Here is a 17,168-nt window from a genome sequence, read left to right as displayed (position 1 = left end):
AGACTTGTTTAACATATTAAGAGGACCATACAACTTCCATAGAGATTTTAAGCATTAATTTTGATAAGTACCTAGAAAACTAAGCAAAAAAAAAATAAAGCAATATAATGATTTTTTCAGGAGCAAGAACACAGAAGGATGTTTCCAGACTAGGAAAAATAATTATACAATACAATACTACCTGGTTCATTTGTGAAAAATATTTGCAAAATCATACTATGATGAAGACGTACCATTATATTTTATTGCAACTGTATTTAGAGGAAGAGGATGAACTGAATTTCCATTTTCTAAGGTAGTATGATAGTATTCTTTGCCTTCTTCTCCACAAGAGGGCGCAAGGTGAATGAGCTTTTCCTTTTGTGGCTGGTCTTCATACTCTGCCCTTGGCATTTCAATCTAATACCACAAGTATTTTCAAAACGATGGCTCTTTTCAACTGGAAAAGTGGAAAAGTGGTCTGTAATGGTCTGTAACCACCTTTCAGACCCTAAGCCTGGGTCTAGGAGAGCATTTCCGACTGAGCTTGTCTGCTATGCAATGCAATGGCGTAATGGAAATCATGCCAGACCAGGGGTCATCTAGCATGGACTGTCCTGCAGAGGCTGTCCCCTCCTGGCCAGGGCACCTGAGGCAAGTGAGTTGGCTTCTTGGAGTCTCAGTTTCCTCATCTGTAACACAAAGGCAATTAGAGTAATCACCTCATAGGACTGCCCTGGGAAATAAATGAGGTAGTTTCCTGAGTGTCTAAGAAGTATTTTACATGTACTAAAAAAGAAACTATTATTATTTTTGCTATTAATTCCTTATCTGTGAAACTCCAGAGGAATTGCCAGGGGGGTACTGAGTGACCTCCAAGAGTCTCCTCCAAGCTCTTTTTTCTGAGTTTGTCAATGACTTACCATGCATGCTGGTCATTTTCTGTAATCTATCTGTAAAGCTTCAGAAAGGAAGAGGAGACCTCTGAAGAGGAGGGATATGCTGTTCCCAGGAATCTGCTCCAGCAGCTTTTCTGTCCTGCTGGGTCCTGTACCCACCCTCCATGCCTGCTTTGTGCTGTGGGGCTCGAAGTGTGTGGCCAACACATCCCACACTTTTGGTCCTGGTCTGAGCTTGGCCCTGACAGCGGTGGAGAACAGAGGCAGCTTTGGTTTAGTGCTGTCCATGCTGGCCACAGCAGCAGCCTCTGGCCCCTGGGGCAACGAGGTAGCTGGTGTAGGCTCGGGGGCCGGGTCAGTAATGACTTCTTCATCTCTAGTTAACCCTCCTCTATATTCCTTCTTTGGCAGCCCTCCAGCCACACCCACCAGCCATTGCAATACCTTGGTAAATAATTCTTTGCCCTAGATCCTTCTCTGCTTGAAAGAACAAGGGGTTTTCTGTTCTCAGACTGCGCTTTGATTGATGGGTGCAGGGGCTTCACCATCTGGAAAGCTCTCCCCAGGCAAGTGGGGTGCACGGGCCAGCCAAACCACAGTCATCATCATCACCTCTTCTCACATGCAGGTTTCTAGACATTAATATGAGCCAGAGGGCACCATATGGGTGTTATTTGTATACACCTGGTGTATACAAATATATTCATTTATATTGTGGTGCAAAATCCCATACAGCCTGCAATGGGGCAGCCTTTCTGAGCCTGAGGGGTGGGTCGAACCTTTGCTAACATGTTAAATTATCTGGTTGTGCATTCCCCTTTAGGATGTGTGCTTCCTGGCTTTCTGTTGCCTTCCTGCTTTAGAAGCCCAGCGGCCATGAAGCACTAAACTTCACTGTGCATGCAACCAGGCACTGCAGGATTTTAAAAGGGTGCTGAAGGATGGATAGGGGCTGATTCCCAAGTCATGCTCAAGACTCCCTTACGAAGATGGTTGCCAAAGACTGGTTTTGTGACCCTAGCTGGCCTCCTATCTTTGGCCTAGAAAGAGGTTTAAAAGACTGAGAAAAGGCTGGTGATGAGAGGGGTTTTTGAAAGGGTTGCTGGGAGGGACCTGCATGACACCTTGAGGGGCAAAGGGAATGTGGGAGTGTTTCCCAAGGACCAAGTTTGGGCTGCTCCACTGAGAAAGCTGGCTGGGGTCATTTTATATCTCACCCAAGAGGGCTGCCTGAAGAGCAGAACCCCACAGCAGAGTAAGTTCTGAGGCTCCTTCATCACCTAAAGGCTCAGGAAGTTGTCTTCAGTGACCAGCTGGAAAGAGAGCCCCAGAGACTAAGGAGTCTCGGAAAAAAACCTACAAAGTTCCTTCCAGGGAGGAAAGAACTTGCCTCAGAAAGAGTTGATTCCAGATCATCACAAAGTTCCAAGTTGTGTGAGAATCCTGCTGCCTCACCTCCTTAGCTCCACCCTGGGTGCGGCCAAAACCCACAGCAAAGGGTGGAGCTGAAGAAACAAAAGGGCTTGGAGGGGGAAGGAGAGAAACATATCAGGATATGTCTCCCTGCAGGTGGCTGCTCTGCAGTGGGTCCCTGCCATGCAGAGGAGTGAAAAGGGAAGAACTAACCCCACTGTAGGGGAAACGAGTAATGCTTTCTCATCACTTCCCATGAAGCACCTTTCCTCCACATAAAGGCCAGGCTGGCAACCCACGCTGAGGTTTAGAGTTCATGGGGTGGCTAGGAGGGGTGTCAATGGCTTTGGGCTTTATTGTGGTGCAAGATCCTGAGCCCAAAAGGGTTCAAGCACCACCCCTGGGGGTGAGGGACTTTACTTCTACCTTTCCCCAGGAGTAGTGGGTCTCTGCAGAGGTTGAGGTGGGTAGGAGAGAGGATTTGAGAAAGGGGAGGGTGCAAGTAGACTGTTTAGGGGAGGAGTGTGAACTTGTCCAAGGATTGTGGTGAGCCTGCTGGGCAGGGCTGCTGCTCATCTGACATTTCAGAAGAGTCTTCCTGGCTGTGACATTGCTGTCCCTCAGCGCCTGCTCTTCAGATCTGATGGGGTTGATGATTCTGGTTAACCAGGGCTGACATTTCGCCCCAGTAGAGACAAAGGGTGCAAGGTAGGTAAGGGCATCAGAAAGCAAGTGGGGCTAGCCCAATGAGGAATAAAGTGAGACTCTGGCCCTACAGACCAGGCTCGGTGGATGGAGGAGTTGGAGCCAGGATTCTATAGTGAGCAAGAACCATGGGGGATTATAATGACCGAACTTCAGGCTCCCAAGCAAGCTGTTGAAGGTGGTGCATTTACTTGTGAAGTTAGGCTGTTGAGGAGGGAGAGGATGGTTGTCAACACGACAGAGGACTGGGAGCATGAGTGTGTGGTGCATCTATGGTGCTGAAGTGACAGGAGAAGTTGGACAGGAGTAGGTTGGTCAGGTGCAAGTCACCATGGAATGAGGAGGGGGAGACGGAAGGGAGTAGAGTCACCAAGCAGAGGGTCATGGGTCGTGAGGTCTTCAGGGAGCTCAACTGGGAGGGAGGAGAAATGGATCAGAAAGGGATTTGGATGGTTGGAATGACTGGAATTATCTGATTACTAAGCTCTGTCTCTCTCTCTCTGTCTCTCTTTCTCTCTCGCGCTCTCTCTCTCTCTCTCTCTCTCTCACACACACACACACACACACACACACACACACACACACACGCACAGCCTGAGCTGACCAGGGCCTGGACCATTACTCAGCCTGGACAGACTAACCCCCCTAATGCTCCATGTCACAAATGCCCTTCAAGGGCTCTTGGGCTAGGAAGTGCTGCAGAAGGAGACAGGGAGGGCCTGACGTATTCTCCCTCAGCCATCCTTCCTTCATTTGAAGTACAGAATTATTTGCTTGGTGCAGGGGCTAGGAAGGTGCCATACCAGGAATCTCTAGTGGCATTTCGTGGCTAATGGGTGGCTTAGGCTGGGGTGAGCCTTGGCAATGGCACCCCTCTGCAATAATCGTCATCCTCCTGCAGGAACTTCAGACAAACTTCAGTTCATAAATACTCATCTAGTGCTCATGGTTGGGGAGGTGCTTTGCTGGATGCCTTGAGGGATCAGCCCTACCTCCGAGAAGCTTCCAGACCTACAGAAGACAGAAGGCTTGTCTAGGAGTCACCTGAATCACACAGTGTGAAGTGTGAATGGTCACACATAAGGGGCACGCAGGAGGTGGTGGAAGACTTCCTGGGAAAGGCAGCTTCACGCTGAGATGGGAAGGAGGGTAAAGTCTTGGCAGGAAGGGAGAAGATTTCTAGGCTGAGACTGGCAATTGGACAAAATTGTAGTTAATAGTTTCTGGTGATTAAACCTGCCATAGGAGGGCAGTGTCTTCTGCTGCTTGTCTGTACCACACACATGTGTGTAAGCAAATTGGAACCAACACATCTGCATGGTTCTTTTCCCACAGTGGAGGAGAGTTTCAATATGTTAATGTCATATTCCTCTTAGCAATGTTGAGACAGTGAAATCTTATTCAGCATTCTGGTTTGACATATTGCTCTGTGCTTGCATGGAATATCAGATGTGATCATAATTTGTAGACAAGAATCTTGCCTATTTTACATTTTCTGTATTCTGTGCCACACCTAGAAGCAGTAGGCACGTCCTTAGCGTCCTTATTCTCTTCCAGCTGACTTCATTCTCTTCCCTCCTGTTTTGTTGATGGTCCTGGGGGCTCTGTCCCCACTCCTTTTTCTTCTTTCAGGAGAACCTGCGGCTCCCATGGCTTTGATGACTCCTCTCCTGATGGAGGATTGGGAGTGAAGAAGGAGAAGACTTTGTAAATTAGGGGAGTGTGTTGGGCCTTGAGTTAGACACTGAAAGGTTTGTTGAGGATGGAGAGAGTGAAAGAGTGGCAGAGAAATAAGCAAAAAACAAAGGTGGGGTCTGCTGCATCAGATGCAGCTGGTGCAAGCAGGAGGTGGCCTGAAGGTGATTGCAGGAGCCAGGGAGAGACGCTGTGAAAGGCTAGGGGTAGGGAGTAAAAGCCAGCTTGCAATTGGGCCAGGTGTGAGGACATGGAGGAAGCAAGTTTTTTTTTTTCAAGAAATCTGGCCGAGAAAGGGCAGGAAGAGATGTGGCAATAACTGCAGGGAGTGTTCCTATGATGAATGAGGCTTGAGTGTGACAGGAAGCCTGCTTTTCGTTTAAATGTTCCTTGGTTGTAGTGTGTTAAAGCCAAGATAATAATCTAGTCAACCTGCATGGAGGGACTTGCTCAGGTTTCTGCCTCTGACACAATGGTAGAAGGCGCCTGAGCACATGCATACCACAGTGCTAATGGTTCTTCGACAAACCTCTGCCCTAAGAGAGTCTAGGCTGAGCTGCAAAGAGTGCCTGGATTATTTAGAAGCACTACAGGCTGATGACAGAGAGAGAGAGGAAAGAGAGAGAGAGAGAGAAAGAGAGAGAGAGAGAAGAAAATAACTCAACTTAGAAATATCTTTATGTAAATGAAGATTGTTTTTAGAAATCTACAAACACCTAAAAGTTAATTATGCTGGATTTAAAAACAAATATCAAAAACTCCCTGAGCTCTAAATGGCTTGCGTAGAGCCCAAGGGTTCTATGGACACCTGGAGTGGGGGGCAGTGGATGTGATGATCTCAGTTTAGGAGAGAGTCCAGCTACAGTCAGAGTGCATCTGATCTGATGACTAGGGACACCTTCAGCAGTTCATAAACACGTACAGTTCTCACCAGCTGCTGGGGAAAAGAGGGTCTGGAAGCTGCCATTTGTTGGTTACAAGCAAAGGAGGTTAACTTGAAAGAAATGGGCATATTTTATATAACACAAGCTACCAGGGAGGATTTCAGAATGGTCTATCTATGTCTTGGTTAAAATGTGATCAAACGCCACCATACCTTAAAAAAAGCTACAATGAAAATTGAATTAATTAATTAAAATTAAATTTGAACAGAAAATTTAACTACTAAACTGAAGCACATAAATTATGTTTTTAAAGGTCAGCAGATTTCTGCTCCTATTCAAGGTAAACTAACAGATATGTATTTAACCTCCCACCTGAAACAACAACAAAAAAGGGAAAACACACAAAACATATGAAGTAATTGTTTGAAGACACTGGAAATCAGGCAACAAAAGACAGTGATCCTTGAGAAAAGGAATACAAATGATTGCCCCAGCTTATTGGTTTGAGATTTTCAGGCAACAGTACAGGGAAGGAGACCCAAGCAAAGCAAGACCCAACTACCTGTTGCCTATAAGAAACCCACTTTAAATATAAAGACAGAAACAAAGACAGAATGCAAATTTGTAGAGGACTACGTGCTCGCAAACGAGATGTTCCCAATAAGTCCTGCTCTTGCAAACAAAGCAGGACGTTTCTTCTCTGCAAACAGGCAGAACAAAAAAGTCAGCTGCAAACAGCAGACTCGGGGAACTGGTTCATGTTTAAGCATCTTGAGAAATCAGAAAGTTAGGGAAAGGTCAGAAAAATAACTTATGACATAAAAACAACTTGTGTCATAAAAACAACTCGTGTCTTGTGACGTAGTAAAATTCCACAAGCATGTATAAAATAAAGCAAAGCGTGCTGCTCGGGGCGGCCGCCATGTTTGTCTTGTCCTGTGTTGTCTTGTGTGTTCATTCCTTTGTTTAGGAAGCACGCGGACCCCAACATCTGGCGCAGCGAGCAGGGTCTGTGGCTCTAAGAGAGCAAGGAACCGGAGGGGGAGCACCCCAGGCATGTAAGTAAATAAAGAAGGGGGAGATGTAGAGGACTACGTGCTCGCAAATGAGATGCTCCCGATAAGTCCTGCTTTTGCAAACAAAGCAGGACGTTTCTTCTCTGCAAACAGGCAGAACAAAAGAGTTAGCCGCAAACAGCAGACTCTGGGAACTGGTTAATGTTTAAGCATCTTGAGAAATCAGAAAGTTAGCGGAAGGTCAGAAAAACAACTCATGGCATAAAAACAACTTGTGTCATAAAAACAACTCGTGTCTTGTGACGTAGTAAAATTTCACAAGCATGTATAAAATAAAATAAAGCAGAGTGTGCTGCTTGGGGCGGCCGCCATGTTTGTCTTGTCCTGTGTTGTCTTGTGTGTTCATTCCTTTGTTTAGGAAACACGCGGACCCCAACACAAATTGGTATTTGCCAAGGGCTATAAGGAGGAGGAAATGAGTAGTGACTGTTTAATGGATTTTCTTTTAGGGTGATGAAAATATTTTGAAACTAAATAGAGCTAGTGGTTGTACAACATTGTAAATATACTAAATACCACTGAATTGTGCACTTTAAAGTAATTACTTTTATGTTATGTGGACTTCACTTAAAAAAAAAAAGAAAGAAAGAAAACTAGGCCAGGTACAGTGACTCACACCTATAATCCCAGCATTTCGTGAGGCCAAGGCAGGTGGATCACTTGAGGTCAGGAGTTCAAGACCAGCCTGGCCAACATGGTGAAATCCAGTCTCTACTAAAAAAATACAAAAATTAACTGGGCACAGTAGCGGGTACCTGTAATCCCAGCTACTCAGGAGGCTGAGGCAGGAGGATTGAACCTGGGAGGTGGAGGTTGCAGTGAGCCAGGATCGTGTCACTGCATTCCAGACTGGGTGACAGACTGAGACTCCATCTCAAAAAAACAAAACAAGACAAAACATCAAAACCCAACAAATTTAAAAAAAAGAAAGAAAGAAAACTAATGAGACACACAAGGGTACAAAATCATATAAATAACCAGCTAACCACAGGAGAGCTAGAAAATAAAGTTAAAAGACTCAATATTTACAATAATTATGCTTGTTGTGTTCATTGAGAGATGAAAGATTAAGGATTTTGACAGAGAAATATAAAGTATATAAAAAAGAAAATTCTAGAACTGTAAATATAACTGTCAAAATTAGTAACTCAGTGGATGGAGTTAGGAGGAGAATAGATAGCTGAAGAGAGAATTCATGAATTTTCAATGGATCAGAAGAGAATATCCAGAGCACAATATTGGGAGATGAAAGATAGAAAAAGCAGAAGCTGGGGTAAGAGACAAAGAAGTTATATAAAGGAGTCGCAGAAGGAGAAGAGTGGGAAAGTGGAATAGAAACAGTATTTGAAGAGTTAATAATTGAGAATTTTAAAAGTTGATTAAAGATATTAAGCCATAAATTAAGCTGACTTCAAAGCAGAAACAATGGAATCTGGACGCAATGGAATGATATAAATGCTTAAAGAAAATAGCTATTAGCCAATGAATAGTTTAAGCAACAAGTGCTCCACAGTTCATAAGTGGGAACATTCACTTAGGACAAGAGAGATGTGAAAGGGTCACAGGAGAAGGGTAAGGTCACTAAAAAGGCATTAACAAGTGATGTTTTCCAGCCAAATGGTCAGGAAATTTCAGGGTCTATTGGTGGAACACCAATTTACCCAAACAGATTCAGTCTGTTTGGGTAAAACTGAGCTCCTATTACTAGGGGTAGAATGGAAATTGAGGCTAGACATGGTCAGTAAGAGCAAGATGATGAATGATCTCATTTTACAGGTGATAGGAAGTATTGGAGGTGTATCTGTGGCATCTCTACCTTGTTTCTTGGGAGGACACCACTAGTAAAACCTTTCTCACATTTTCCTGGTGTAGGTATAAATCACACTGTCTCTTGCCACTTTACTATGAGTGAAATGAAATTTAGATAAGTGCCAGGTTCAGCCTGCTCTGTACTTTAGAACATATTATTGAATTACCATTTTTAAAGAATCCAGTTGCAGTGAATCTTATTTCCTCTTTCATTTGTTCCTCTGGAGCCAGATAAAGGCAGTAGATTAGGAAGGGAAGAGAAAATATAGAAGTTCCCTTTCAAAGTTGCTTTCACATGACTGACCTTTCGATTTATTTTCTCTCTAAGCACCACACTTATTTTAGTCATAACCTTTCCCTTTTTGTCTCTGTAAGGGCAGACGCTCCTTATAAACCCACATGGTCTTCATCAGCCCACGTGAATTCCGTCTTGCTTAACTGTGTTTTTCTCATCTCTGAGTGTCACTCCTATTTGGCTCCCTCCTCCAGAGTCCTACTCTGACATCCCTGATGTACATCCTTGCATAATTCATAAATCTTAAAAAAAAATCTGTGGTGCTCTTTATTATGTGTTTTAAATCACATTAATGGCAGTGTGCTTTTAGAATCCTGTAATATGACCTACTGAACTGAAAGTCTAACTTTCCAATCTTTTCTCTTTTATTTGCATTTCTTGGGGGTTTTGGTTTTGGTATTATTCACTTCCTTTAAAATTTCTCAACTTTAATTTTTGCTGATTTAAAATTTATGCCATAAATTTGAGACAGTACTCCACTTCTAATTGTTGTATGCGATGTACAGCTTTCCAGACAGGGTATACATAAAGGGGTTTCAGTGTGCAGATATATGTACACATTTAATTGCACTAGATAGTGTCAGGTTGCTGTCCAAAATGGCTGCATCAGTGTTCACGTCCACCATCAAAGCACAGAGTTTTTTATTTATTTTGTTTGTTTGCTTTTGAGATACAGTCTCCATCTGTCACCCAGGCTGGACTGCAGTGGCATAATCACAGCTCACTGTAGCCTTGACTTCCCAGGCTCAAATGATCTTCCATTTGCTTACTCCTGTGCCAGTATTCACTGTTTTAATATTGTGTCTACAGTATGTCTTCACAATTAATTAGTAAGACAATTTGTCCTTCTTTGCTTTTTATTATCAAATTGACTTACCAGGCCGGGCACAGTGCCTCATGCCTGTAATCCCAGCACTTTGGGAGGCTGTGGTGGGAGGATTTGCTTGAGCCAGGATTGTCTAGAACTCCTGGCCTCCAGTGATCTTTCCATCTCAGCCTCCCAAAGTGTGGGGATTACAAGCATGCACCCCCACACCCAGCTGGTTCTATTTTATATAAGCTCACCAACATTTGATATTATCCAACTATCAAATTTTAGTCAGTCACATGAGTACAAGGTGAGGCGTTATTCTCTCATAACAAATGAGGTTGAGCTTCTCTTCATATACTTATTTGCCATTTGGGTTTGCCTTTGTTATATCCTTTGTCCATTTTTCTAATTTTTCTAACAAGTTCCCTATCTTTTGCTTTGTTTTGCAAAATTTTGATGTATATTTTAGAGCAGTGCTCTTCAATAGAACTTTATGAGATATAAAAAATTCTATATTTGTTCTGTCCAATGTGGTAGCCACTAGCTATATGTGGTTAGTGAACACTTGAAATGTGGCTAGTGGAACTAAGTAACTAAATTTTAAATTTTATTTAATTTTAATTTAAATGTAGGTAGGAATATGTGGCTAGTGGCTGCCATGTTGGACAGTATGGCATCTAGGTATTAATCCCTCGTCAGCTTTTAGCATTATAAATATCTTCTCCCAATCTGTCAACTGCCTGATAAGTTCATCTACCGAGTTCTTTATTAAATAGAACTCTTTAAATTTGATGAACTCAAATATATACATCCTTTTTTGCTTTATGGGTGGCTTTTGGGGAAGGAGGTCTTCCTCAGAAAAAAATTCCCTATCAACTTTTTTTTTTTTTTTTTTCAAGTTAGGTTTGCTTTGTCGTTCAGGCTAAAGTTCAGTGGCACCATCATGGCTCATTACAGCCTTGACCTCCGCGCTCAAGACATCCTCCTGCCTCAGTCTTCTGCATAGCTGAGAATACAGGCATGCACCACCACCTCAGCGAAGAGACTCGCTGTTTTGCCCAAGTTGGCCTCGAACTCCTGGGTTTATGTGGATCCTCTCACCCTGGCCTTCCAAAGTGCTGGGATTATAGATGTGAGCCACTGTGCCTAGTCTGGGAGCATTTTTTAAAGATCCTATACCAGGTTCCGAAAATACCCACATACATCTTTTAGCTCTATATTCTATACTATTGGTCCATTTGCCTGCTCCTGTGCCAGTATCCACTGTTTTAATATTGTGTCTAAGTATGTCTTCACAATTAATTAGTAAGACAATTTGTCCTTCTTTGCTTTTTATTATCAAATTGACTTATCAGGCTGGGCAAAGTGGCTCATGCCTGTAATCCCAGCACTTTGGGAGGCCATGGTGGGAAGATTTGCTTGAGCCCAGGAGTTTGAGACCAGCCTGGGCAACATAGTGAGACCTCATTTCTACAAAAGACAAAAATAAAAATTTAACCTGGCATGGTGGCATGTGCCTGTGCTACTCAGGAGGCTGAGGTGGGAGTGCTGCTTTAGCTTGGGAGCTCAAGGCTGCAGTGAGCCATGATCATGCCACTGCACACCAGCCTGGGGGATAGAGTGAGACCATGTCTCAAAGAAAAATTGACTAATCTATTTGAGAATCTTTAGTATTTTACTAAATTTTAAAATAAGTTTGCCACATCTTTAAAAAATCTTGTTGCAATTCTAGTAAGGATTACATTTAATTTACAGATTAGTTTGGAAGAAACAACTTTGTAAAGTTTTCTCATTACATCCATGTACATTTATGTAAATATTCTTTTATTTCATAATTAAGAGCTTTATAGAAATAAAATTGTCATATGAATAGTGCATATGTTTAAAGTACACAAATTGGTAAGTTTTGACATATGGGTGAACCCATGAAACCATCATGAATATCAAGATAGTGAACAAATCCATAATTCCCTCAGACTTCTTTGTGTCCTTTTGTAATTCCTTTCTCCCATCTCTCTCCACATCCCTGTCCTTATGTAACCTGTGATGCCCTCTCATCACTATAGATTAGTTTGCATTTTCTAAAGTTTTTAGTAAATTGAATCATACAGTAGGTACTTTTTTGTCTGGCTTCTTTCATTTGGCATGATAATTTTGAGATTCATTCATCTTGTAGCATGAATCAACAGTTCCTTCCTGTTTATTGCTGAGTAGTATTCCACTGTATGGATATACCACAATTTATTTACCCATTCACTTGTCAGTAGACATTTGAGTTGTCTTCAGTTGTTGGCTATTACAAATAAAGCTGCTATGAACATTTGCATAAAATTGTTTGCAGGTACATATGCTTTCTTTTCTTTTGGGTAAATACATGGGAAGGAAATGGTTGGGTTAGAGGGTAGGTTTATGTTTAACTTCTTAAGAAATTGCCAAACTGTTTTTCAAAGTGTTGGTATAATTTTACACAAGCAATGTAAAAGTTCTAGTTCCTTCAAATCCTTGCCAGCAGGTTGTATGATTAGTCTTTTTAATTTTAGCCATTCTAGCAGGTGTGCAGAGGTATCTTACTGTGGTTTTAATTTTCATTTTTCCTAATTACAAAGATGTTGGGCATATTTTGCTTATTTGCCATCCATATATCCTCTTCAGTGAAATGAGTGTTCAAGTCTTTTGCCTACTTTTAAAATTGGTTTGTCTGGTTTTCTTTTATTGTGCTTTGAGAAGTCTACATATATTCCAGATAGCAGTTCTTTATTATATATGTAATTTACAAATATTTACTCCCAGTCTCTGGCTTGTCTGTTCATTTTCATAACAGTCTCTTGAAGAGCAACTGTTTTATGGATGAGGTCTACTTTATCAAATTGTTCTTTTGTGAAACACGTCTGTATGTAAAGGAATTGTGTATATAAGAAGTGTGGTGTGTAAGTGTTGTATATAAGAAGTCTTTGCTTAACTCAAGTTTATGATGAACATTTCATGTTTTCTTATAGAGGTTTTATAGTTTTAGGTTTTAAATTAAGGCCTACTTACTACTTTTCTACTGCAGCATAACAAATTACCAGAAATATAGCAGCTTAAAACAATGCAAATTGATTATCTTACTGTTTCTGTAGGTTAGAAATCCAGCATGGCATGACTGTATTCTTTGGGCTAAAATCAAGATAATGGCTAAAGTTGCAGTTCTAGGTCTTTAGGTCCTCTTCGAAGCAAACTAAGGTCTTTGGCCAATTTCAATTACTTATTGAAGTAATTACACAAGTAATTGAAATTGACCAAAGACCTTATTGAAGTAATTCAGTTACTTATGGTCATAGGACTGAGATCCCTGTTCCTGGCTGGCTATTAGCCAAGAGCCTTTCTCTCAGCAATTTAAGGCTGTCCATATTTCTTCTCACATGGCCCAGCTCCATCTTCAAACAAGCAATGGCACACCGACTCTTCATGCTTTGACTCCCTCTAACTTCCATTTCTGTCTTTTTCTTCTGCTTTTAAGGACACATGTGGATTACATTGGACCCACATGGAAATCTAGGGTAGCCTCCCTATTCTAAAGCAGTGGATTAGTAACCTTAATTACCTCTGCAAAGTCACTTTTGCTATGTAACATGTTCAGTCTTGGGGATCAGGGTATAGAAACTTTTTGGTGGACTTAATTCTTCTTACCAAGTCAATGACCCTGATATGGTTTGGCTGTGTGTCCTCACCCAAATCTCATCTGGAATTAGAATCTCCATGTGTTGAGAGAGGGAAGTGACTGGATTATGAGGGCCATTTCCCCCATGCTGTTCTTGTAATAGTGAGTGAATTCTCATGACATCTGATGGTTTTATAAATGGCTATAAGTGGTAGTTTTTCCTGCATTCTCACACACACTCTCTCTCTCGCCTGCCACCATGTAAGACATGCCTGCTTCTTTTTCCACCATGATTTTAAGTTTCCTGAGGCCTCCCGAGCCATATGGAACTGTGAGTCAATTAAATCCCTTTTCTTTATAGATTACCCAGTCTTGGGCAGTTCTTTATAGCAGTGTAAGAATGGAATAATATAGATCCATTTTGAGTTGATATTTGTATATAGTGTGAAGTATGAATAGTTCATTTGTTTTCATGTGGATGTGCAATTGTTCCAGCATCGTTTGTTAAAAAGTCTATCTGCAGTGATCTGGATGTGTCCTCCCAAAATTCAGATGTTGAAATTTAATCACAAATGTGATAGCATTGAGAGGTGGGACCTTTAGGAAGTGATTAAGTCATGGGGCAGAGATGCCATGAATGGAATTAGTGCCCTGATAAAAAAAGGTTGACAGGAACTGCCTTGACCTGCCATGTGAAGAGGCAACAACAAGGTGCCACCTTGGAAAAAGAGATCATTCCCTCACCAGACACTGAATCTGATAATGCATTGATCTTGGACTTCCTAGCCTCCAGAACTGTGAGCAATACGTTTCTATTATTTATGAATTACCCAGTCTAAGGTATTTTTGTTATAGCAGCCTGAATGAACTAAGATATTTTTTCTCTACTGGATTTCCCTGTACCTTTGTCAAAAATCCTGTCAGTATATGTTTGAGTCTATATCTGGACTCTGTATTCTGTTCCATTTATCTGATTGTTTATTGCTATGCCAATACAATACTGTTTTGACTATCACAGCATTACAATGTCTTGAAGTCTGGTAGAGTTAACTGCAATTTTTCTCTTATTTTTCAAAGTCGTTTGAATATTTCAGGTTTTTGCATTTTTATGTGAATTTTAGAATCAAAATATCAATTTCTATATGAATAATACTGAGATTTTGAGATTGCATTGAATATATAGATTAATTTAGGGAGAATTGACATCACAAGTATATGTTGTGTTTTCTTACCACTGAACAAAATACAATCTCCCTTTTTTTTTTTTTTTTGAGACAGAGTCTCGCTCTGTTGCCCAGGCTGGAGTGCAGTGGCATGATCTTGGCTCACTGCAAGCTCCACCTCCCAGGTTCACACTGTTCTCCTGCCTCAGCCTCCTGAGTAGCTGGGACTACAGGCACCCACCACCATGCCCTGCTCATTTTTTGTATTTTTAGTAGAGATGGGGTTTCACCATGTTAGCCAGGATGGTCTCAATCTCCTGACCTCGTGATCCACCCGCCTCAGCCTCCCGAAGTGCTGGGATTACAGGCATGAGCCTCCGCGCCCGGCCACAGTCTCCTTTTATTTAGATTTTCTTTTATTTATCTCAGCATTGTTTTATATTTTTCAGTGTAGAGCTCTTTCACATCTTTTGTCAGATGTATCCCAAGTATTTCATTTTTTGGAAGTGTCATTGTATTTTAATATCAATGTATGGTTGTTCATTCCTAGTATATAAAAAATGAATTTATTTTTGTTTCTGTTACTTCTTTTTCTTTCTTATTGCACTGGCCATAATCTCCTGTGCAATGTTAAATGTTGTCCTTGTCCTGTTCCTAATATTAGGGGAAAGCCTTCAGTATTTCACCATTAAGTATAATGTTAGCTATTAGTCTTTCATAGATGGCCTTTATCGGGTTGGAGAATTTCCCTCATATTCCTAGTTTGGTGAGGTTTGGATTTTTTTTTTAAACAAAAAAACAAAAAGACTCACAAGAATTGGCTGGGCAGAGTAGCTCACACCTGCAATCTCAGCACTTTGGGAGGCTCAGGTGGGCAGATCGCTTGAGTTCAGAAGTTTGAGACCAGCCTGAGCAACATGACAAAACCCTGTTTTTACCAAAAATACAAAAATTAACCAGGCAAGGTGGCATGTATCTGTGGTCCCAGCTACCTAGAAGACTGAGGTGGGAGGCCCACCTGAGCCTGGGAAGTGGAGATTGTGCCAAGACCCAAGATCGCACCACTGCACTACAGCCTGAACAATGAAGTGTAAACCCATCTCAGAAAAAACAAACACAAGAAAACCCACAAAAATTGATGTTGGATTTTGTCTAATGCTTTTTATGTGCTACTGAGATGATTATATGGTTTTTGTTCTTCATTCTGCTTATATGATGTGTCACATTTATTGATTTGAACCATCTTTGTATCCCTGGGATAAATCCCCCTTGATCATGGTGAATAATCTTTTTAATGTGCTGCTGGATTCAGTTTGCTAGTATTTCACCTGAGATTTTTGCATCCTAGTCCATCAGAGACATTGGTGTAGAGTTTTCTTTTTTTGTTGTATCTTTGGTTTTGGTATCAGCGGAATGTTGACCTCATAGAATGAGTTTGGAAGTAGTTCCTCCTCTTTACTTTTAATTTTTCTTTTTACCAAAAAGAATGAGCTTGAATCTTCTTTACTTTTTGGGAATAGCTTGAGAAATATTGTTATTGGCTCTTTAAATGTTTGGTCGAATGCCTCAGTGAAGCCACTGGGGCCTGGGCTTTTCTTTGATGGGAGGCTTTTAATTACAGATTTAAGCTTACAACTCATAAGGGATCTGTTCAGGTTTTCTATCTCTTATTATTTCAATCTTGATAGGTTGTATATGTCCAGGAACTTATCTATTTCCATTCAGTTTTCTAATTTGTTGCCATATAGTTGTTTGTAATGTAATAGACTCAAATAATTCTTTGTATTTCTGTGATATTAGTTGCAATACCTCCTTTTCATTTCTGTTTTATTTATTTAGATCTTCTTTTTTCTTGGTCAGTCTAGCTAATGGTTTGCTGATTTTGTTTATCTTTTTTAAAAGCCAACTTTTTGTTTCATTGATATTTTATATCTTTTTATGTCTCAATTTTATTTATTTATGCTCTGATTTTTATTATTTCTTACCTTCCACAAATTTTGAGTTTGGTTTGCTTTTGCTTTTCTAGTTCCTTGAGATGCATTGTGATATGGTTTCAATTTGTGTCCCTGTCCAAATCTCATGTTGAATTGTAATCCCCAATATTGGAGAAGGAGCCTGGTGGGAGGTGATTGGATCATGAGAGTGGACTTCATCCTTGCTGTTTTCATGATAGTGAGTGACTTCTCATGAGATCTGGTTGTTTAAAAGAGTGTAGCACCTCCCCCTTTTCTTTATTCCTCCTCTAGCCATTTAAGACATGCCAGCTTCGCCTTCCCCTTCAGCCATTATTGTAAGTTTCCTGAGGCCTCCCCAACCATGTTGCCTGTACAGCCTACGGAGCTATTAGTCAATTAAACTTCTTTTTAAAATAAATCACCCAGTCTCAGGTAGTTCTTTATAGCAATGCGAGAATGGACTGATACAGAAAATTGGTACCAGAAGTGGGGTATTGCTATAAAGATACCTGAAAATGTGGAAGCAGCTTTGGAACTGGATGACAAAATAACCTGTATACCAAACCCCTGTGACACACAATTTATGTATATAACAAAATGCACATGTACCCCTGAACCTAAAATAAAAGTTAAAAAAATAAAAATAAATAAAAAATTTTAGCTCAATTCTTTTTCTGAAACACTTTCAAAATCATTACTCCATGATCCTCCTACACTAACAGTTGCTGTTGACAAGTCAGATGTCTGTCTTGTTTGGAGGTGTCTGTAGGTTCTCTGGAGTGGTATCTTTTTCTCTTTTTCAAATATCCCTAATGAAGCCATGATACCAGATCTCTTTTTAGAG

At 41.0% G+C, this 17,168-nt stretch overlaps 2 long non-coding RNA genes across 7 annotated transcripts in view; one reads left to right on the top strand and one right to left on the bottom strand.

Annotated features, from left to right (window-relative positions):
- LOC105498830 (uncharacterized) overlaps positions 1-17,168 on the bottom strand; it is a 48,973-nt gene that overhangs the window by 15,235 nt on the left and 16,570 nt on the right. For 4 of the 5 annotated variants that reach the window (XR_011616947.1, XR_011616948.1, XR_011616949.1 and 1 more), the window contains exon 3: positions 234-671. This is a non-coding gene — a long non-coding RNA (uncharacterized lncRNA). Of the gene's footprint in view, positions 1-233; positions 672-3,988; positions 4,667-17,168 lie in introns of all 5 variants that reach the window. The other variant, XR_003013386.2, reaches the window with a different exon arrangement.
- LOC139360036 (uncharacterized) overlaps positions 1-17,168 on the top strand; it is a 61,056-nt gene that overhangs the window by 30,829 nt on the left and 13,059 nt on the right. The window contains exon 4 of one of the 2 annotated variants that reach the window (XR_011616953.1): positions 121-14,003. This is a non-coding gene — a long non-coding RNA (uncharacterized lncRNA). The remainder of the gene's footprint in view (positions 1-120; positions 14,004-17,168) is intronic. The other variant, XR_011616954.1, reaches the window with a different exon arrangement.

This window comes from Macaca nemestrina, chromosome 19 (assembly GCF_043159975.1).
Source record: "Macaca nemestrina isolate mMacNem1 chromosome 19, mMacNem.hap1, whole genome shotgun sequence".
Lineage (NCBI taxonomy): Eukaryota > Metazoa > Chordata > Mammalia > Primates > Cercopithecidae > Macaca > Macaca nemestrina.
This window is presented reverse-complemented; position numbering and strand designations above follow the sequence as displayed.